The sequence below is a fragment of the Alexandromys fortis genome, unplaced genomic scaffold (genome assembly GCF_014885135.2).
Source record: "Alexandromys fortis isolate MF-2015 unplaced genomic scaffold, M_Fortis_MF-2015_v1.1 scaffold_25, whole genome shotgun sequence".
Classification (NCBI taxonomy): domain Eukaryota; kingdom Metazoa; phylum Chordata; class Mammalia; order Rodentia; family Cricetidae; genus Alexandromys; species Alexandromys fortis.
This window is the reverse complement of record NW_026067904.1, coordinates 11,883,445-11,905,598: the sequence shown is the minus strand read 5'-3', so window position 1 is coordinate 11,905,598 and position 22,154 is coordinate 11,883,445. Positions and strand designations below refer to the sequence as shown.

The following is a 22,154-nucleotide window of genomic DNA, read 5'->3' as shown; positions in this document are numbered from 1 at the left end:
TCATTTTTGAAATCTAACCAGCAGCTTGGAAGAGCAGAATCGACACTGTAGTCTGTACTCAAGTCCCATGAGAGTTTCCAATTCACAAAGCAGTCATGTATTTTGTTTTTGTTTTCATGACAGGGCTTTTCAGTGTAGCCGTGGCTATCCTGGAACTTGCTCTGTAGACCAGGCTGGCCTTGAATTCACCTGCCTCTGCCTCTGCCTCCTGGGTGCTGGGGTTAAAGGTGTGTGCCCACTGCCGCCCTGCATCTGTATGTTTTTTAACTCTTCTGAATTCATCTTTCTGTCATATGAGTCTGAAATACTTCAGAACTATTAATTCTGTATGTCTACAAGTGATGAACATTTCATAGAGAACAATTGCCATCATATACATTCTGTAGCACACCTACTGTGTAACAGCACATACTAAATAAGCAGGCATACTCACCAAGCTTTCCTTCTACACATAATGAACAAGCAAGTCTCATGGTAGCTACAGCCTGTTTTCCAAAAATGAAAAAAAAATTACTAAACCATTTATTTTCCTTGTTAAATATAATCAGAAATAATGTTGTTTATAAATTTTGTTCATCACAACATTAAAAATCTGCTCTTCAAGAAGACCCAATGTCAGTGGCCAGCACTCATGCTGGGCAATTGGAAGCCAACCATGTGTGGCTTCTTCAGGTATCTACATACATGTGTCATGCATGCATACACAGACATGCATATATACACAAATAAAAATAAATCAAGAATATTTTCTCCATTAAAAATCTCCATTGCACACATAGAAAAAGAGAATTCTCATGTTTCTTATAAGTCAAACCCACAAAGATGCTACTTCAACTTACTTCAAGACTCAGCGAAGACTTCTAAAAAGCAACTTGAAAGTCTGAAATGATTTTTAAATGACAAACTATCACTGTTTGGCTTTCAGTTGCAAGCCCGCCTCTTCATTATCCATTTCATGTACTTTGTGCATTTGGGTGCTCAGTTTTTTTCCCTGAATCTTACTGTTGACTTCTTAAACTATGTCTTTGCCATAATATTTGTTGTCATTCTTCCTACGACACTTCATTGGTAAACCAGCCTACTCATTTCTTCTGCAGTATTTACTATTTCCACTCGATTTTTAACAATTGAAATAATGCAGGGAGGTCCCTAAGTGGCTAGTATCTTATGCCCTTGCCACCAAATTCCCACGAGTTTACAAAGCAAACAAAAAAGATGGTTTGAGAACAAGAGACTCTGCAATTTCCAGAATTTATTTTCCATGCGGCAAAATTTAGAAAATATTTGCATTCACATTAAACTTGTTCTGATTTCATTTTTTTTATTTTTTTGAGATTATAACATAATTATATTATTTTTCTTTTCTCCTTCCTCTCTCCAAACCCTCCCCTATACTCATCCTTGCTCTCTTTCAAATCCATACCATTTATTCATTAATGATTGTTACATGATGTTTGTATATATATTTATATGCCTAAATACACCCTGCTCAGTCTGTGCCATGTTACTTGTATGGATGCTTTCAGAGCTGACTATTGGTACTGGATAACCAATTAGTGTGGTTGTCCCTTCCCTCTTCCTTCCTGGAACTCAGATCCCTCTTTCCCATCTTTGCACTGATTTCTACTACCATCCCAAAGCCACTCTCTCACTCGCTGTTTTTTTTCCCCCTTTGGATTATTATAGGTGCAATTTGTTGCTAATTTTTTTTAATCTGCACCCGAATAGAAATAACCAAATGTGCTTTCCCTGAGAATTTTCACAATTATAAAACTTGTGTGAGCACAGTGCATAGCCAAGGAATTATCAGGTGAAACACACTCCTTTGGCCACTTAGAAGCCAGGTCTTAACTGACAAACATGGAACACAGAAGACTGACAGGCAGTCAGCATATCCTTTTCAAAGTAAGCTGGTGGCGAATAGATGCCCTGTACTTACATTGTTCATCTACCTCAAAACATAAAGCAGCTTTCCGTATATGTCAGGCATTAAAAGGCTTTGAATGAAATACAATTCTGAAATTGGTGACTACTCCAAACCCACGGACTAAAATTGCTTGAAATTGCTATCTAGGTAATTTAAAAATGCAAATATGTATGGAAGTACACATAAAAAAGGAATCAAATTATAGAAAACTATAAAACTGGAGGTACATGCAAATACACAAAGAAGATTATATGCAAACATATATGCAGTAGAATGGATTTCCAATTTCAGTTGATAGAAAATAAAAGTAATATTTTCCCTGCTTTCAGCAGCCTGTCTTCTAGGAATTGGTTCTGATGCATAAGGAATCTCCGGGTGGGTGTGTAATTAATATTTAAGGTGAGATATCAACTTGTGTGTGCTTGCACAGGTTACGTTGTCTTACCTGTGCTTCCCTGACTCTGAAGTGTTAATACTATTTGCCTTCGCAGCCACTTCCTCTGCAAAGATGCTCTGTAAATAAATGAGGTAATGCTTGGGAAACCTTTGCAGCCTGGGATAGAAAACCACCTCACACTATAAGATATACTTGCTATTCCATGTTCAAACCCGGCGTGTCCTTGCCTCTATTTTAAATGGGAATTGCATTGTTTGAGTTCTTGGGTTTGTATCAAAATCTGGGTCAATATAAAAGGATGATTATTTTTAATTTTAAGACGGACGCTGCTTCAAACCCCTGCACATGAGGGTGGAAAACTGTAGAAAATAAACAAAGCACATAAATCAAGCTTTGAAGGAGAAAAAAAAAATCTTCATTTGGAAGGATTTTCTCTTTTTTTCAGTGAGGAGTATAAACACTGTATTTTCCGGGAGAAATATTTGGGTACAGAGAAGAGGCTAGTGCCACACAGTCTGAGTGTGTGCGCGCGCGGGGGTGTGCACGAGGGTGTGTGTGTGTGTGTGTGTGTGTGTGTGTGTGTGTGTGTGTGCTGTGCGTGCGCGTCCGTGGAGAGGGGCGGGGGAGGCGGATGAGGAGGATGAGATCATAGCTTCAGGATCCTCAGGAAACCCTGGTACAGGCAGCAGCCAGCCTCCGCTGTGCCCACATGACCCACAACTCTGGCAGCGGACCCGGCACTTCCAACATTACTAAATAATCAGAGAGCGGTTCCCACTCAAGGCCCACACCTCCCTGCAGACGATGGACACCTTCTAAGAGTTTGGCGAGTGGGTGACCCAGGCGCCCGTCCATTGCAAGGTGTGTGTGCGCGGTGACGGCTTCCTTGACGGCTCGGGGTGGGGGAAAACTCAGGGGTTCAGAGGGTCGGGGTGCGAGGCTAGGAGTGGGTTCAGGGATTCTGCTGTGGCGCTGTCCCTAACCCGGATCCTTGGAGCCCGGGAGGCGCCAGGACGCGCGGCGCCTCTGCGCAGGGACCGGGGCGCCCTAGCAAGGGCAGACGCCTGGCAAAGTCTGGAGCCTCGGCGGCGGGGAAGGGCTGTGCCCCGGCGCCCACTCGCGGGGTTCCCACCTGTGCACCCGCGCCCGGCGTGTGCGGGGTACCGGGACTGCAGCAGGCGCCTCCCAGGGCGGCGGGGCGGCGCCTTGGGCCCGCGGGGCGGCGGCGGCTGCGGCGGGATGCGCGTGGCAGAAGGATCCCCGCGCTGCAGCCCACCCGAGGCCAGGGTTGCCCACGGTTCCCCGCGCCCTCGCCGCGGGATGAGGTGTTCTGTCTGGATCTGCCCTCGGGGTCGCTGGCGTGGGATGTGATGCTGGGAGGCGGCGTGGCCAGCCCCCGCCGGGGATGGCACTGAGGCTGGGGAAGTCTGGAGAGGAGTGGGGGAGGCCGGGGTTGACCGGGAAACCCGCGCGCTGGTGTCTCCTGCGGCCGCGTGGGGCGGGCTTTGCAGTGCGGCGCGGGGCCGCGCGAAGCGCTAAGCACGAGTGGGCAGTGGGGACTGCGGGGCTCCCTGTCTGCCTCCTAGCCTGTTGCCCACTTTTGAGTTCTGGGCTGGACAGAGGACAGCCGAAATGTTCATTCTGGTACCCAAAGTGGGAGGTAGGGAGAGGACTCGGTCAATTGCCCAAAGCCAAACAGAGGAGACTGGCAAAGGCATGCTGGGACGCGGTATCATTAGGGCTTGACCTTACAGTTTTGCTCTTGGACAGCCTTGGGACATGGTGGCTTTGGGAGGATAAGGGTGGAACTTGAAACAGGGCATGGAATGTATACTAGCAATAGAGGAGAACCCCAATGGGTTTATTCTTGCTCCTAAACAGCTTCTGAGTTAAGGTTTGCCTTAAAGGCTTCCTTTTACCGCTCATCACTTCTAGTGTTTATTCTGATTTGTGTCTTTTTGACAAATACCTGTATTGTTGAAGTATATGTAGTTATTATTATTACTTTGCTTATTTCATTGTCTCCACATCTTAAACAGTTCAGTATTGTTTAATTTATCATGTTTCTTGGTTCTTCGACTGGAGTAAGAGGTGGGCTGTATTATAGCAGCCACCTTTCCCCCACAAAGGCTATTCAGGCAAAATAGCTTCCCCAGGGTTGCATCGTTATTACCTGTCAGAGCCCATTTAGCTTAGGGGGGAATGAACAGTGACCTAAAACTTCCTGAAGATGAACACCTTCGTTGGGTACATGCAGCACTACTGATTTCTTTTTATAATTTTAGTGCCATTGAGTAGTTTACTTTTGACACAAAGTTTTCTAGAGTTATTATAGATCAATGCATGGAACCTCAATGTTGAAATTCAGTAGTTAAGACTTATCACTAACACAACTACCATCAGGTAGGTGGCTCAAGCTATGTGTTTGCTTACAATTAAGGATAAGCCTCCCGAGTTATCAGTTTATCTGTTTAAAAACTGGATTCTCTATACTTGACTTTTTTGCTCTTCAGAGCACCATTTTCATCTTGCAGAATTTTTAATAAGTTCCATTATCTGTAATGCAATCAATCTGACAGGTTTGGGCACCCAAGGAAAAGAGTTACGCAATTCTCTTTCAACTGCCACTGATGAAAAGAGAGGCTGTATGCTGAGGGCATGTGTGTATGCCCGCCCTTTTAACCAGTTGTCTGTCCTGTCTACACAATTATGTAAAAACGAAGACGGAAACCAAGTTTTCTCACTAGTTCTGAATCCACATGCTTTTAAGCATCTCTACTTGCTTGAAATGAACCACGATGAAAAGAAAAGTCTCTGTGGGCTCAACCCCAGAATCACATGTTTAGAGAGCATTCCTCACTTGAGCTTATCACAGAGATTTTATAAAATACACTGTTGGGGACAGATGTCTCTCTTTAAGTCTTCATCTGTTATTTTTAAAGTAAATGCAATTGCTTCTCCACATAAAAAAAAGTTCCAACTTGTTTTGACATTCATGGATTGCCTTTTATTCTTGCCTTTTTACTTGAATTAAATTCAGTTTGCATAATTTTAAACTCACACTTTCAAAATTATAAGTGAAAGATCCTAAAAGCCAACTGAATTATGCGACCATGAAAACCAGATCTGTAGACAGGAGACATCACCCAACTCTCCCTTGGCTGTCCCTCCTGTCCCTGCCATGCCTGGATTATGTCTAGATGTTTATTTGTAAACATTGGAATGCAACGTTGAGGTCATAGCATTGCATGCCACCAGAAACAAATGGCATAATGTTGAACCTGAATTTTCTTTTTTTGTTAATTTTTTTCTTTTTTTAGAAACTTTTTTTATTTTATTGAAATTTTTTCTCACAGAATATATTTTTATTGCGGTTTCCCTTCCTTCTACTCCTCTAGTTCCCATTCCTCCCTTCTCATCCAGATATACCCCCTTTTCTGTCTCTTATTAGAAAACAAGCAGGCCTCTAAGGGATAATAATAAAATATAATAAAATAAGATAAAACAAAAACTAATAATAAAAATGGGACAAAATAAACAAACAGAAGGAAAGAGCCCAAGAAAAAGCATAGGAAACAGACATAGATGCTGAGACTTGTCCCCAACTTAGGAATACTATTAAACCAGTTAACTAAAAGCCATAGTAAACACACCACGAACCTACAGGGCAAAAAGAGGGGAAATCAGAGGAAAGTGAATATGTAAATAAAATGAAATATAAATAAAAGTAAGATGTTTTTAAAATTCTGACACAACATGACATTTTCAAAATCCTTATCTAAATTGCTATGTGTTTTGAAGGCATAAATTCCTCCAGTTCTTATCAGTGTCTTCTCTTCACAGATTCAAAAATATTCCTGCTTTATGATTTCTGATACTTGTTTCAGAAGCTGCATTCTCTTGCTGCTTTTGGGTCGTGTGGGCTTTCTGACCTGACTGTCCAGTCACTGCCCCAACCCTCTGGTTTGGGAGGATTTGGAACTGCCTCTCTGTGGGGAGCAGAGTGTCCTTCATACCTGCTGCGGGGTAGGGAACAAGAAGGAACACTGAACAACTGGAGCAGTAGGACATGTGAGCACTGGCCCATCAAAGAAGCTGCTTTAACCAGATCATTAGGAAAGTGATCTTGTTAAATAAATTATTGTCTTCAAGTTGAAATGTTTGCCGAGTGAACAATGTGTGTTAGAGGATTCCTGGATAGGTCTTGGAAGTCAAAATAGGACAGAGAAAATAAATGAAAAGTGACAGTATTTGTAGAGGAGCCGTGTGCCAAGTGTTGATCAAGGCCAGTTTTTTTTTTTTTTTTTTTTTTTTTTTTTTTTGCAGTGCTTGCAGCGCAATTTTCTGAATCATTTTCTGAGTCAGAGACACGAGTCTTCCCTTGGTTATCATTTTCTGAGTCAGAGACTTGAGCCGTCCTTTGGTTATCATGTAAACTTTTCCTCATTCTGCCCTGTGGACACAGCATGGGTGACAGAACTCCTTCTGGTCCTCTTCAAAGCACATGGAGAAATTGCTGCCTTTATTTGGTTATTACCCCCATTCCCAAAAAGCCATGTAGGTTGAATCAACAACAGTCTTTTCCTTTCCTTGCAGAAACCAGTGCTCTCAAACTAAATGGTGGTTTTTGTTTTTGGTTGTGGTTAAGGTCACGAAATGTCTCAAACAGAATTGTAACTGAGTCATCACTTAGTCTGTAAGATTTGCTGAAATGGCCAAGGGCAGCATAGAGGTGTGTGTGTGGGGGGGTAATGTTTGTGTTAAAGAAAACATAACTCTAACATTTATCATTTTCTAAGTTGAATATTATCCTATGAGTTCTGTAGAAATTAATTGAAGTTCCTGTCTCAAAATAGCCACATGTCTGTATTTATTGTAATTATCTATCTTTATTTAAAGAAGGGAAAGTTGAAGCATAAGAACAATATTTATGACCACAGTCAAAAGAGTTAGAGATGGGCTTCACCTTTGAGTATTGAGGTTCCAGGGTCCATTGCCATCTGTGTTGGGAAACATGACTCCTAATTTTTTTCTTCAATTATTTCCTTTAATAAAATTTGATGGAAAGAATTGAGGTTCCAGGGTCCATTGCCATCTGTGTTGGGAAACATGACTCCTAATTTTTTTCTTCAATTATTTCCTTTAATAAAATTTGATGGAAAGAATTGAGGTTCCAGGGTCCATTGCCATCTGTGTTGGGAAACATGACTCCTAATTTTTTTCTTCAATTATTTCCTTTAATAAAATTTGATGGAAAGAAAACACTGCTTTTTGTGTCAACACATTTTGCCTGATACTTAACCAGTTGACTATGTATAAAACAGAATCAATTATATATAATGCTGAGATCAGAAGGGACGAGTGCCAGATTGTGAAAATTTTCCCATTTTATATTATGTGCATGCTTAAATTTAAAACATGGTCGCTTGAATATTAGAAACACCAATGTTCTCAAATTTAAGAGTGTGACATTTAGCATCTCAAATTATTGGAAACTATCTATAATATCTAGAGCTTCTATGATTAGGAATAAACCCAGACTTCGCCATCACTTGTGCTATGTTCCCCAGTGTGGGTCTAAACTAAACACTGCAAAGAGACTAGAGTACAACATAAAACTTCGATTAAATTACTTTGATACAATGAAAATGACTCTGCTAATTTTTGCATTGAGATCTTTTGACATAAATCAATGTAACTGTTGTGGTTAAGAAGTGGAGGAAATTAAGCAGTTTTAAATGTTAAGAAAATAAGGTTAACCTAATTCTGTGGAGTGTATCATTAACAAAGAGAAATGATAATTGGCTAGACATGGTAATGCAATCAAAGGTCTTTGCTTAGCATCCAGGGATAAATGTTAGTGAACGTCGGTGAGCAACTGATATGACTTCCGTCAAGTATGATCTTATGAATGGTGAACATGTATAGTGTTTGTGTCTCTTCTTTGAAGTTCTTGGAAATGCTGAGAGTTATAGTCATATTTTCAGTGACTTATGTATCCCTTGGAAGCATATAATACATTATCTCTTTTTGTGCTCTGCTTATACAAAGCCTGGTATCATAAAGCAATTATGGCTCTCATTTATTTATTATAGGTACATTTACCATAATTTATTCACTGTAAACAAAAACATGTAAGACTTGATTTTTTTTCATTTTACTATTTTAATATTTATGCCTTAGATTAAACAATGCTATGGATAACACCTATGAATAATACATTAAATGAAATTTAAGGTTTTATGCTACATTACAGTGTCCTATTGTAAGCTTTTTGCACAATTATGCTATGATAATAATGATTGAAAATGACAAAGTTTTATTTTTGCCAATATTATAGTCCATCATGATCAATGAGAAATTCTATTCCCCATCTTTGTCATTCAAGTATACAAACTGATTAATTCCTGAATATCGTTATAGTTTATAATGATACATGCAGACCATGTTTAAACACTATAAGTTGGTAAAGTCTTCCAACAGAAAGTGATACTGAAGAATTCTTATGTTTTATTGGTCAAGAAAAGTCATGTGACTATATCTAGGCCTCCCACCCCCCCCCAAAACAGAACAAAAACATGATTATATCATATCCTTGCTAAAATAAAATAAAATTTGAGTGAATACATCTAATGGGTACCACATAAAATTAGTGAGTTTCCTTCATCTAATGTTATTTATTATGTAACATAAAGGTAGATTTATTAGTATCTGTGTTTTAGAACTCAACAACTAGACTTTATTGGTTCCCAAACTGTTAGTCATGACCCCTTGGTGTGTCATATATTAGATATCTTGCAGATCAGATAGTTGCATTATGATTCATAACAGTAGCAAAACTATAGTTATGAAGTAGCAATGAAATAATTTTATGGTTGGAAGTCATCACACCATGAGGAACTATATTAAAGAGTCACAGCATTAGGAAGGTTGGGAACCATTAGTTACTAGAGTATTTCTTACATAAAACCTTCAGTGAAGAGGGAAAAGGATAAACCAATTGTGAAATGCATGCTGCCATTATTATCTAGCAGGGATTGCCTTTAGTCATGAAATACTGGTAGATGCTTAGTGAGTGCGTAAGGTGACCTATCTGACAGCCATTGCAGGCTAAGAACAACTCTAAGACTGTATAGAGGACAAAGTCTGGGTCTACTGAACTTCTTTAATTATGCCAACCTTATATAGAAATTAAAACAACTGTGTGACTTCACCAATATTGACAAAATCGTACTACCATTTATTAGTTACTAAAAGAAATTCATGTAAAATTCCACTTCATTCTATGGCTGTACTCTTTATTGACAGATATAACTTGCATAGTTATAATGCAACCAACTTGCATTTTAGATTAACTTTTTAGTATTAAGATAATTCAGCAATTGCTGTTGTAAAGAATAATACACAAAGAACCTATTCCCCCATTGCCCATCTACCCAATCTTTCAACATCTTGTATTAGCTTGCAGAACCGTAACATTATGTTGCAGAAGAACTTTGGCACTGATATAATGATAAGTAGATTTCATCATCCTGTGGCTAGCTCTTGTTGTGCCTTCATGGCCATAACAACTTTACTCCAATTATTTCCCTCTCTCAGTTCCTTGAAGTGAATAACTTATTTTCCATTTCTATAATTTTGCCATTTGTGGAAGGTAATATAAATAGAATTACACCATATGGAACTTTAGGTTTTGCTTGTACACTCATCAATACATTTCTCTGAAGATTTGAGTAGATTAAGTATGTCTTGAAAGCTTTGTACTAATAAAATCCAATACATGTTCTTTATTTAAACAAAAATAAGATATTTTTTTAAAAAAAACTTTCTAACTTTTATGGATAAGTAACATTTTGTGGCATGCATGGTGACATGGTTTGTTTAGACATTCAACTGCCAAAAATACTGATTTTTTCCTCAGGTTTTGGCTACTATAAAAACTACTGTGACTCTCCAAATACATCTTTTGTTTGAATATAGTTCTTATTTTGGAGAAAAAATACTAGGCATAACTTGCCTTTTTATTTGAAACTATCAAATTCTTCCAAGAGGAATTTATGCTGTTAACAATAATGCATAAGGGACTGATTCTGAATCTTCACCAAGATTTGTTGTTATTGTTATATCTATTTTAACCATTATGTTAGGTGGGTAGTGATATTTTATTGTGATTTTTATTGGCATTTCATTAATGTCTAGTGATATTGACTATGTGTTCATATCTTGAAATTATTTAGATGGATCCTTTCCACTTTATTCTCAAGTTTCTTCAGCTACTCTAGTTCCCTTGTTTTGACATGCGAATTTTAGAATTAATTGTCTGTATTGCGAAAAAACATTGACAATCTTTAGGTCATACATTACTGAGGAGCTAATGCTAATGAATAATTGCTGGAAGACAGAGAATTATTGTTTTTAAAGATGTGACCATTGATAGGTTTCCCACACTTCATGGATGATTGCACCTCTAATACATATGGCCAACAGAACTTTGTGGGTTACAGAAAAAAAACAAAGTCACAAAGTTCTGAGGCTGACATGTCAGAGGGAACATAGGGTGGGAAACTGGAGCTGGCATCATGCTGTATTGTATAGATGCAGGAATTTCTCAAAAATAAAGGCAGAAGGGCTGGAGAGATGGCTCAGTGGTTAAGAGCATTGCCTGCTCTTCCAAAGGTCCTGAGTTCAATTCCCGGCAACCACATGGTGGCTCACAACCATCTGTAAAGAGGTCTGGTGCCCTCTTCCGGCCTGCAGACATGCACACAGACAGAATATTGTATACATAATAAACAAATAAATATTTAAAAAAATAAAGGCAGAATCCATGATCAACTAAAAAGCAGCAATAGACAATCCTATTTATTAATCAAGTGTTTTTATTTATGTGAAAAACCCATTTCATTTCTTCATTATTTTTGGTCTTTCCTCATATGGTTTCTTTCTTTCCCATTTTTCTTTTCATTCTTTTCTCACACAACACATTCTAACACAAGTTTCCCTCACTCCACTCCTCCCAGTCCCTCCACTCCCCATTTCTCGCAGTCCCCTCCCCCACCTTCTTTCTTTCCCCAGATCCACTCCTCCTCCATTTCCCTTCAGAAAAGAACAGGTTTCCCAGGAATATGAACTGAACACAGCAAACAAGATACAGTAAGACTTATTATTTAAAAATTCTCTATATTCTCTTATTGCAATCATATTCATGACCATTATGAACCTGCATTATCCTTTGTGCTGCTGTCGTTAGTACTGGTGTCAAGAGAACAATTGCCTCATAAATTAGTTGGGATGCTTTTCCTTCTTTGATATTTTTCTGAAAGAAAATATTTATAATTGCTGTTCAGTTTTTTAAAAATTAATGCAATTCCCATTGGAGCAAATTGAGTAAAAGGAGTGTTTTTCTAACAGACTTTAAAATAGAAAAACAATCTTTTTTCTTTTTTATACATTTTTAAAAACAAACTTTTCTCATTTTACATATCAACCCCAGTTCCCTCTCCCTCCCTTCCACCCACTCCAACACCTTTTACACCCCCTCAATCACTCCTCAGAGAGGGTAAGGATTCCCATGGGGAGTCAACAAAGTCTGTTACATCACTTGAGGCAGGACCAAGGCTCTCCCCACTATATCTAGGTTGAGCAAGGTATCCACCCAAAGAGAATGGGCTCTAGAAAGTCAGTTAGAGCACTAGGGATAAATCCTGGACCCCATAACCAGTGGACCCACAGACTGCTAAAGCCACACACTATCACCTACATTCAGAGGGCCTGGTTTGGGCCAATGCAGATTCCCTCACTTGACGTTAGTCTATAGCCAGTGAGCTCCCACTACCTCAGGTCAGCTGTTTCTGTGGGTATCCCCATCAGGATCCCAACTACTTTGCTCATATTATCACTCCTTCCTCCCTTTGACTGGACTCTGGGAGCTCGGCCCAGTGTTTCGCTGTAGATCTCTGTATCTGCTTCTATCAGTGGCTAGATGAAGGTTCTATGATGACAATTAAAGTAGTGCTCAATCTGATTACAGGGGAAGGTCAGTTCAAATACCTTCTCCACTAATGCTTAGGGTCTTAGCTAGGGTTATTCTTGTGGGTTACTGGGAATTTCCCTAGTGCCAAATTTCTTGCTAACACCACAGCAGCTCACTCTATCAAGATATCTCTTTCCTTGCTCTCCCTCTTTGTACTTCCACCATCTGAACATCATGTTCCCTCATGTTTTCCTTCTTCCTTCTCTTCTTCTCCACCCCCACTTTTGCTCTCCCTTCTTCCCCACCCATCCTTCCAATTTTCTCAGGAGTTCTTGTCTATTTCCCCTTTCCCAGGGGGATCCATGTTTGTCTCTCTTAGGGTTCTCCTTGTTACCTAGCTTCTCTGGGATCATGGACTATAGAATGGTTATTCTTTACTTTACATCTAATACCCACTTATGAATGAGTACATACCATGTTTGTCTTTCTTGGTGTGGGTTATCTCACTAAGTATGTTTTTTTTCTAGTTCCATCCATTTATCTGCAAATTTCAAGATGCCATTGAATTTTTACCGCTGAATAGTACTATATTGTATAAATATACTACATTTTCTTTATCCATTTTTTGGTTGAGGGGCATCTAGGTTGTTTATAGATTCTGGCTATTATAAATAAATAATACTGCTATGAACATAGCTGAGCAAGTATCCTTGTGGTATGAGTGTGTATCATTTGGGCATATGCCCAAGAGTGGCATTGCTAGATCTTGAGATGGATTGATTTCTAATTTTCTGAGAAACTACCATACTTATTTTCAAAGTGGTTATACAAGTTTGCACTCCCACAGGCAATGTAGGAGTGGTCCTCTTACTCCAGATTCTCTCCAGCTTAAGCTCATCAGTGTTTTTTATCTTAGCCATTCTCACTGGTATCTCAGAGACAATTTGATTTTCATTTCCCTGATGGCTAAGGATGTTGAGCAATTTCTTTAAGTCTTTCTGTTGATGATTCTCTGTTTAGATCTATACCTTATTTTTAATTGGATTATGAGGTCTTTTGATATCTAGTTTCTTGAGTTCTTTATATATTCTGGAGATGTATCCTCTGTCTGATGTGATGTTGGTGAAAACCTTTTCCCATTCAATTGGTTGCCGTTTTATCTTATTGACTGTGCTTTTTGCCTTGCAGAAGCTTCTCAGTTTCAGGTGGTCCCATGTATTTATTGTTGTTCTCAGTGTCTATGCTACTAGTGTTATATTTAGGAAGTAGTCTCCTGTGCCCATGCATTTAAGGTTACTTCCAACTTTTCTATGAGATTCAGTATGGCTGGATTTATGTTAATCCACTTAGACTTGAGTTTTGAGTGAGCATGGGCATGATATGGATCTATTTGAATTCTACTACATTTTGACATCCAGTTATACCAGCGTTATTTGTTGAAAATGCTTTCTTTTTTTCATTGTATAATTTTGCCTTCTTTATCAAAAATAAGGTGTTCAAATGTCTGTGGATTAATATTCAGGTCTTCGATATGATTCCATTGGTCCTCTTTTCTGTTTTTATGCCAGTTCCAAGCTGTATTCATTGCTGTAGCTCTATAATAGAGCTTGATACCTTTGAAAGTTCATTTATTGTAAAGAATTTTTTGGCTATTCTGGGTTTTTGTTTTGTTTTGTTTTTCCATATGAAGTTGAGTATTGCTCTTTTGAGGTCTGTGAAGAATGTGTTTGGATTTTGATAGGGATTTCATTGAATCTATAGATTGCTTTTGGTAAGATGGTTGTTTTTATTATGTTGATTCTACCGCTCCAAGAGCATGGGAGATCTTTTCATTTTCTGATATCTTCTTCAATTTCTTTCTTCAAATACATACAGTTCTTGTCTCACAGTCTTTCACTTCTTTGGTTAGTGTTACCCCAAGATATTTTATGTTCTTTGTGGCTATTGTAATGTTTCTTTGATTTCTTTCTCATTCTGTTATCTTTTATATATAGGAGGGCTACTGATTTTTTTTAGTTGATCTTGTATCCTGCCACATTACTGAAGATGTTCATCAGCTATAGGAGTTTCTTGGTATAATTTTTGGGGTTACATATGTACACTATCATTTCATCTGCAAATAGTGAAAGCTTAGCTTCTTCCTTTTCAATTTGTATACCCTTGATATACTCTTGTCTATTGCTCTAGTGAGAACTTCGAGTAGAATATTGAATAGATATGGAGAGAGTAGACAGTCTTGTCTTGTTCCTGACTTTAGTGAAAATGCTTTGAGTTTCTTTCCATTTAATTTGATGGTGCCTGTTGACTTGCTGTGTATTTCTTTTATTATATTTATATATGTTTCTTATATCCCTGAATTCTCCAAGACCTTTATCATGAAGGGGTGATAAATTTTGTTGAAGACTTTTTCAATATCTAATGAGATATTAATATGTTTTTCTTCCAATTTATTTATACGGTGAATTATATTGACAGATTTTTATATGCTGAACCAACCCTGCATCTTTGGGTTGAGGCTACTTGATAATGGTAGATGATTTTTTGATGTGTTCTTGGATTCAGTTTGCCAGGATTTTATTGAGTATTTTCCCATCAATGTTCATGAGGGAGATCGGTGTGTAATTCTCTTTCTTAGTTGAGTCTTTGTGTGTTTTAGGTATCAGGGTAGCTGTAACCTCATAAAAAGAGTTTGGCAATGTTCCTTTGGTTCTATTGTATAGAACACTTTAAGAAGTATGGATATTAGCTTTTCTTTGAAGTACTAGGAAAATTCCACCATGAAACCATCCCACCCAGAGCTTTTTTTGGTTTGGAGATTTTTGAGTACTCTTCTTTTTTTTTTTCTTCTGGAATTATAGGTCTATTTAAGTTGTCCAACTGGTATTGGTTTAATTTTGGTATGTGGTACCTATAAAATTGTCTGTTTCTTTTACATTTTCCAATTTTGTAATATATAGGTTTTTAAAGTATGTCCTGAGGATTCTCTGGATTTCCTCAGTGTCTGTTTTTATGTCCCCCTTTTCATTTCTGATTTTGTTAATTTGGATATTCTCTCTCTGCTTTTTGGCTAGTTTGGATAACAGTTTGTTGATTTTCTCAAAGAATCTGTTCTTTGTTTCATTGATTCTTTGTATAGTTTTCTTTGTTTCTATTTTATTCATTTTAGCCCTCAATTTGATTATTTCCTGTCTTCTATGCCTCCTGGGTGAGTCTGCTTCTTTTTGTTCTAGAGCTTTCAGGTGTGCAGTTAAGTCACTAGAGTAAGATTTCTCCACTTTCTTCATGTAGGCACTTAGTGCCGTGAACTTTCCTCTTAGCACTGGTTTTATAGTTTTCCACAGGTTTGGGTATGTTGTGCCTTCATTTTCACTGAATTCTATGAAGTCCTTAACTTCTTTCTATTTCTCCTTGATGCAGGGGTGATTCAATTTAGCATTGTTTAATTTCCATGAATTTGTAGACTTTCTGCAGTTAGTGCTATTATTGAATTCTAATTTTAAACCATGGTGATCCAATAAGATATGGGGATTGTTCCTACTTTTGGTATCTGTTGAGGTTTGCTTTGTTACTGCATATGTGGTCAATTTTAGAGAGGGTTCCATGAGGTGCTGAGAAGAAGATATATCCTTTTGTGTTTTGGTGAAATGTTCTATAGATATATGTTAAGTCCATTTGACTCATGACATCTGTTAATTCTCTTATTTCTCTGTTAAGTTTCTGTCTGGCAGGCCTGTCCATTGATGAGAGTTGCAGGTTAAAGTCTCCTATTTATAGTGTGTGGGGTTTGATATATGATTTAACCTTTAGTAATGTTTCTTTTACATATGTGGGTGCTCTTGTATTTGGGGCCCAGATTTTCAGAAATGAGACTTGTCTTGATGGATTTTTCCTGTGATGAGTATTAAGTGTCCTTCTCCATCTCCTTTGATTGATTTTAGTGTAAAATCTATTTTTAGATATCAGGATATCTATACCAGGTTGTTTCTTAAGTTCATTTGATTAGAAAATCTTTTTCCAGGTCTTGAGGAAGTTTTTTTCCTAATTTTCTGAGAAATCGCCACACAGACACCCAAAGGGGTTGTACTAGCTTGCATTCCCACCAGCAATGCAAAAATGTTCCCTTTTCCCTACAACTTCTCCAGCATAAATTGTCATCAGTGTTTATGATCTTGGCCATTCTTACAGGTGTAAGATGGAATCTCAGAGTTGTTTTGATTTGTATTTCTCTGATGACTAAGTAATACCACTTTTGGGTATATATCCAAAAGATGCTCAATCATGCCTCAAGGACACATGCTCAACTATGTTCATAGCAGCATTGTTTGTCATAGACAGAACCTGGAAACAACCTAAATGCCCCTCGACCAAAGAATGGATAAGGAAAATGTGGTACATTTACACAATGGAGTACTACACAGCAGAAAAAAAAAAGAACGACACCTTGAATTTTGCAGGAAAATGGATGGAGCTAGAAAACATTACTTCAAGAGAGATAATCCAGACATAGAAAGACAATTATCACGTGTACTCACTCATAGGTGGTTTTTAAAAATAAAGCAAAGAAAACAAGCCTACAATCCACAATCCCAGAGAACTTAGACAACAATGAGGACACCAAGAGAGATTTACATAGATCTAATCTACATGGGAAGTAGAAAAAGACAAGATCTCCTGAGTAAATTGGGAGCATGGGGACCTTGAGGGAGGTTGAAGCAGGGAGGGGAGAGACAGGGAGGGGAGCAGAGAAAAGTGTAGAGCTCAATAAAAATCAATTTTAAAAGAAAGAAAAAAAAGAAAATCTTTTTCCCAGACCTTTACTCTGAGGTAATGTCTGCCTTTGAGGTTGAGATGTGTTTCATGTATGCAGCAGAAGGATGGATCCTGTTTATGTATCCATTCTGTTAGCCTGTGTCTTTTTATAGGTGAATTATGTCCATTGACATTAAGAGATATTAATGACCAGTGATTGTTAATTCCTGTTATTTTCAGTGGTAATGTTTGTGTGTTTTCCTTCGTTGGGGTTTGCTGGTATGAGGTTATTTGTTGCCTATGTTTTGGGGATGCATCTAACTTCTTGGGTTGCAGTTTTCCTTCTAATACTTTCTGCAGTGGTGGATTTGTGGATAGGTATTGTTTGAATCTGTTTTTGTCATGGAATATCTTGTTTTATCTTTCTATGTTGATTGAAATTTTTTCTGTGTATAATTGTCTGGTCTTGCATCTGCTTCTTTGGTGTTAGGATATTTAGGTCTTTCTGTTGTAGGACCACTAGGTTCTGGTGTTGCCATATTGCTCTTTAGGGTGTCGCCTGCCCATCTCTTCCTCCAATTGATGCAGGCAATGTTGTTTCTCTTGGTCCAGTCCTTGCAGTTGGTGTCTATGTTTCAGTGATCCTCTCTTGGCCAGATTGTTTTAGCTTCTGTCCGTGGCTCAAGGAGATACTCTTGGTCCATTCTGTGCAGTCACTATCTGTGGCTCAGGGAGCTGCTGAGGTCTCCGGGAATGGGTAGTAGAGTGGAATATGTAGATTACAGGGTCCAGTGCAGGATGTTGGAGCAGCCTGCCTTCAGGAGGCTTTCCTGCTGGCAGGCTAGGGCATCTGAGTTATGTGAGGGAGTGGTCTGGCGTTTTGCCCCAGGACCTAGAGCCCAAGAGACTGGGTTGTCCAGTTTGGGGGGTTGGTCACTCACTTCTTGTTCTGCTCTATTCACTTGCAGTCTGTATCCCAGAGATTTACTGAGGTCACGGGGGATGAGAGGGTTTGGGTTCTGAGTAGAACTTGAGGATTACAGGGTCCAGTGCAGGGGTGTTGTGGCAGCCTGTTTGCAGAAGACTTACCTGCCAAGGGTCTGGGGTTTTGCCAGTTGTCCAGCTGAGGTGCTGGTCACTCACTTCTTGGTTCACTCTAGGCGGTCCCAATCTATGACCCAGAGAGCTGCTGAGGTGGCACGGGTAACGTCAATCATTGTAATACTTATGTGGTGCTGATTGATGACCAACTTGACAGAATCTAGAATCACACAAGAAACATCCTATGCAGATCTGAGAAGGATTATCTAGGTTAGGTTACGTGAGATGGAAAGATCCACCCTCAGTGTGTGAGGCTGAGGTCCCACACCAAGTTGAAAGGAGAAAGTCAGGTAAGCACAAACATTAATATCTTTCTATTCTCTGACTGTGAATGGAATGTGGACAGTTGCCTTGAGCTCTTCACACAATGACTTCATGGTATGATGGAGTGCAGCCTCAAACTGTAAGCCAAGACAAACCCTTCATCTTTCCAGTTGCTTCTTGTCAGCAACTTGATTTTTTTTTTTTTTTGATGACAGCAGTGAGAAAATTGCAAAGTGTTTCATTATCCTAGTGATGTCACAGGAAACTTCTACAGACTGAGTGCTGTAATTACCATAAAATCTTCATGCCGGGTGGTGGCAGTTCATTTCTTTAATCCCAACACTTGGGAGGTAGACAAATGCTGTTCTGTGAGTTCAAAGCCAGCCTGCCAGCCTGGTCTACTAAAGAGTAAGTTCCAGAACAGTCAGAGTTACACAGAAAAAACCTGTCTTGAAGAAAGAAAGAAAGAATGAATGAATGAATGAATGAATGAAAGGAAGGAGAAAAAGAGAGAGAGGAAAAGGAAAAGAAGCAAAAGAAAAAAAGAAGAGAAAAGAAAAAAGACAAAGATTTTCAAAGTTCAGGAGGCTGACATCCATGATCGAGCTGTTGGCCTATTATGTTTGGTTGGTCTTGAGGTCTCTCAGTTTGATTAGCACAGACTTCTCACTAGGTCATTTTGCGTACATACAAGCAGCCTGGGATTCTCTGCATAAAGTCTCCTATTCTCAAATAGACACACATCACAGTGCATAAGCATCTTCCATAACAACTAAACTTTACCTAAAATACCTCTTCAGAGCACCTTCCTCAAGGTACTGTCACATTCTGAAATGCTCGGAGTTAGGACTTCCTGGTGGAGATGGAGCATGATGCTCAATAAGGCAAGATTATTCACTTGTTCTTCATGTTGTGTTAGTTGTGGAAATTTAAATTACTGAGGAATTTGTCCATTTTTGCAATTTGTCAATAGCATTTACATAGAATAATTCAGAGGCTTTCTAATATTATCTTGAATTCAGGAGTAATACCCGTTTTTTTTTTTTTTCAAAAATGTAGTTAATTTGCCTTTTCTCTTCTTGTAGCCTTATCAGAGGTTGTTCCAATTTTATTTATATTGTAAAAGAACATACTGTTTCATTTCCTATTCTTTGTTGGTTTTCAGCGTTTTGTTTCACTGAAATTTTCCCTTTTAAATAATTTTTCCATTTTTTGTTTGAGTTTATATTGCTCATGTTTTATAATTCTGGTGAGAAAAATTTATTAGTTATTAGTGGTTTCTACTTGTCAATTATAAACATTCAGTGCTGTAAATTCCTTGTTAATTTCCTCTTTGACATCTGTGTTGTTTAGAAGTGTTGCTGCATTCCTGCCACTTAGAGATTTCCTGATATTGTTCTGGCTTGTCTTTCTCATTTTATCCATGATGGTCAGAGAACACACCTCCTAGGATTTCCATTCTTCTATCTTTGCTGATGCTTATACTTTATAATTTTTTATTAATTCTTGACTGAGTACTCCCAGGTATGAGGCTTACCTTGGAGTATTAATCAATAGACCAGGATTCACACCAATAAAGAAAACTGGCATTCCCTGTCCCAGAAAGCCATAAAATGCCGATAGCTCTGCTGAGGCCTATTTTATGCCTGAACATGTGACACATTTTTGTGTATTGTCCAAGTTGGCAAAAAGTATTGATTGGAATCCTTCAGTGGGGCCATCTATTGACACATTAAATCATGTTGGTTGGTCGTATTGTTGTAATATCTCTATTGAGTTACTGTTCATTGTCTTACTAAAAAATACACAATACCAAGTTTTTTCTTCTTCAAGTTGTATTGATTTCAATTTGCTTATTTCGTAACGGTTATTTGTTGCATACACACTTACGGCCTCCTAAACTTTCCAGACGTACTGACAGTTCATTTATTACATAATATTCTTTTTTTGTACCTAGTACAATTGTGCTTTCCTTGGATCTCTACGTTGTTGATATTAATATAAGCTCTTTTTTCCTTCGCTTGATAGTTTCACATTCATTTTTCCATCTTCATGCTTTGTACATCCTTAAGTTGCTATAGACTATTTAGGTTATTTATGAATAAATAAGGCTGGGTCATATTTTTTTTATTTCTGCTAATCTATTCTTTTAGTTTGTTAATGTGCCATTAGTATTTACTATAAACAATCACCTATCAGTCTATTGACTTAGCTTCTGTTTGTTCTTTCTTTTTATTTTGTCTACTAATCTTTATACCATTTTACTGGTTATTAGGATACATTTAGAATTTCACTTTCTTTGTGTAGTGTATTGAAAATATAGATTTTATAATCGTTTAGTGATTTGCTAAGCACTATGTCATATTTATAGAAGATTTCAATGCTATTGTTATTATTTTTAAATTTGAGTAAAGTATAAAAGACTCACATATATCATTTTTATGTTGACTATTTCCTTTTATATATTTAACACTTCAGAGAGAATCACAGTTTATGCTTATATTGTGAAGCATCATTAAGAAAGTTCAAGAAGACAGCAAAATATTCGTCTTATTTAGCAATAATTTTGCTTGCCGTGTTCTTTTAACTCATCATTTATGTTCTAAGATTCTGTATTCCCTGTTTATGTTCTGTTTGTTGTTTATTACATGTGCTGTATGTATGTATGCACATCTGTCTGAACAGGCCAGAAGTTGATGTGTCTTCCTAAAGAGTTCTCTGCCTCATCACCTTACCTCCTGTCTTTGCAGACAGAGTCTCTCACTGACATTGCTCACAGATTAGCCAGAGAGGCTTGCCAGAGAGCTCTAAGCATGCTACTGTCTCCTACAGACATACATGATCTTGCATGGATTTTTATATAGCTGCTGAGGATCTGTACTTAGACTCTTAACTCCTCTCTATCTTTTCAGTCCAATCTATTATTCAGAGAACTTCCTTAGACTTTTCCTCAAGAGATTTATTGTGTTCCTAATTTTAATTACAGAGCTATAGAAAGTTAGCATTTTTTTTTGTTTCCCCTTTCATTTTCCTCCCCTTACACCTTCCCACATATTCTTACTCTTTCAAATCATGGCCTCGCTCGTGCTCTCTCTCCTTGTGCTCCTGATTTGGACCTTGAGATTTCAGTCCAGTGCTCCAATGTGGGTCTCTGTCTCTGTCTCCTTTCATCGCCTGATGAAGGTTAATGTTCAGGAGGATGCCTATAGGTTTTTCTTTGGGTTTTCCTTCTTATTTAGCTTCTCTAAGAACCCGAATTATAGGCTCAATGTCCTTTATTTATGGCTAGAAACCAAATATGAGTGAGTACATCCCATGTTCCTCTTTTTGGGTCTGGCTTACCTCACTCAGGATAGAGTTTTCTATTTCCATCCATTTGCCTGCAAACTGTAAGAAGTCCTTGTTTTTTACTGCTGAGTAGTACTCTAATATGTATATATTCCATACACTGAGACAATGGGGATGTCATATTGGGAACTCACCAAGGCCAGCTGGCCTGTGTCTGAAAATGCCTGGGTTAAAACCGGTCTCGCTGAACATAGCACACAATGAGGACTACTGAGATCCCAAGAACAATGGCAGTGGGTTTTTGATCCTACTGCACCTATTGGTTTTGTGGGAGCCTAGGCAGTTTGGATGCTCACCTTACTAGACCTGGATGGAGGTGGGTGGTCCTTGGACTTCCCACAGGGCAGGGAACCCTGATTGCTCTTTGGGCTGACGAGGGAGGGGGACTGATTGGG

At 38.4% G+C, this 22,154-nt stretch overlaps 1 protein-coding gene across 1 annotated transcript in view; it reads left to right on the top strand.

The window, feature by feature from the left end:
- Positions 1-3,030: 3,030 nt before the first annotated feature.
- Positions 3,031-22,154, top strand: part of Dtna (dystrobrevin alpha) — a 354,169-nt gene continuing 335,045 nt past the window's right edge. The window contains exon 1 of the mRNA XM_050135015.1: positions 3,031-3,185. The gene's annotated coding sequence lies outside the window, so the exon portion shown is untranslated. The remainder of the gene's footprint in view (positions 3,186-22,154) is intronic.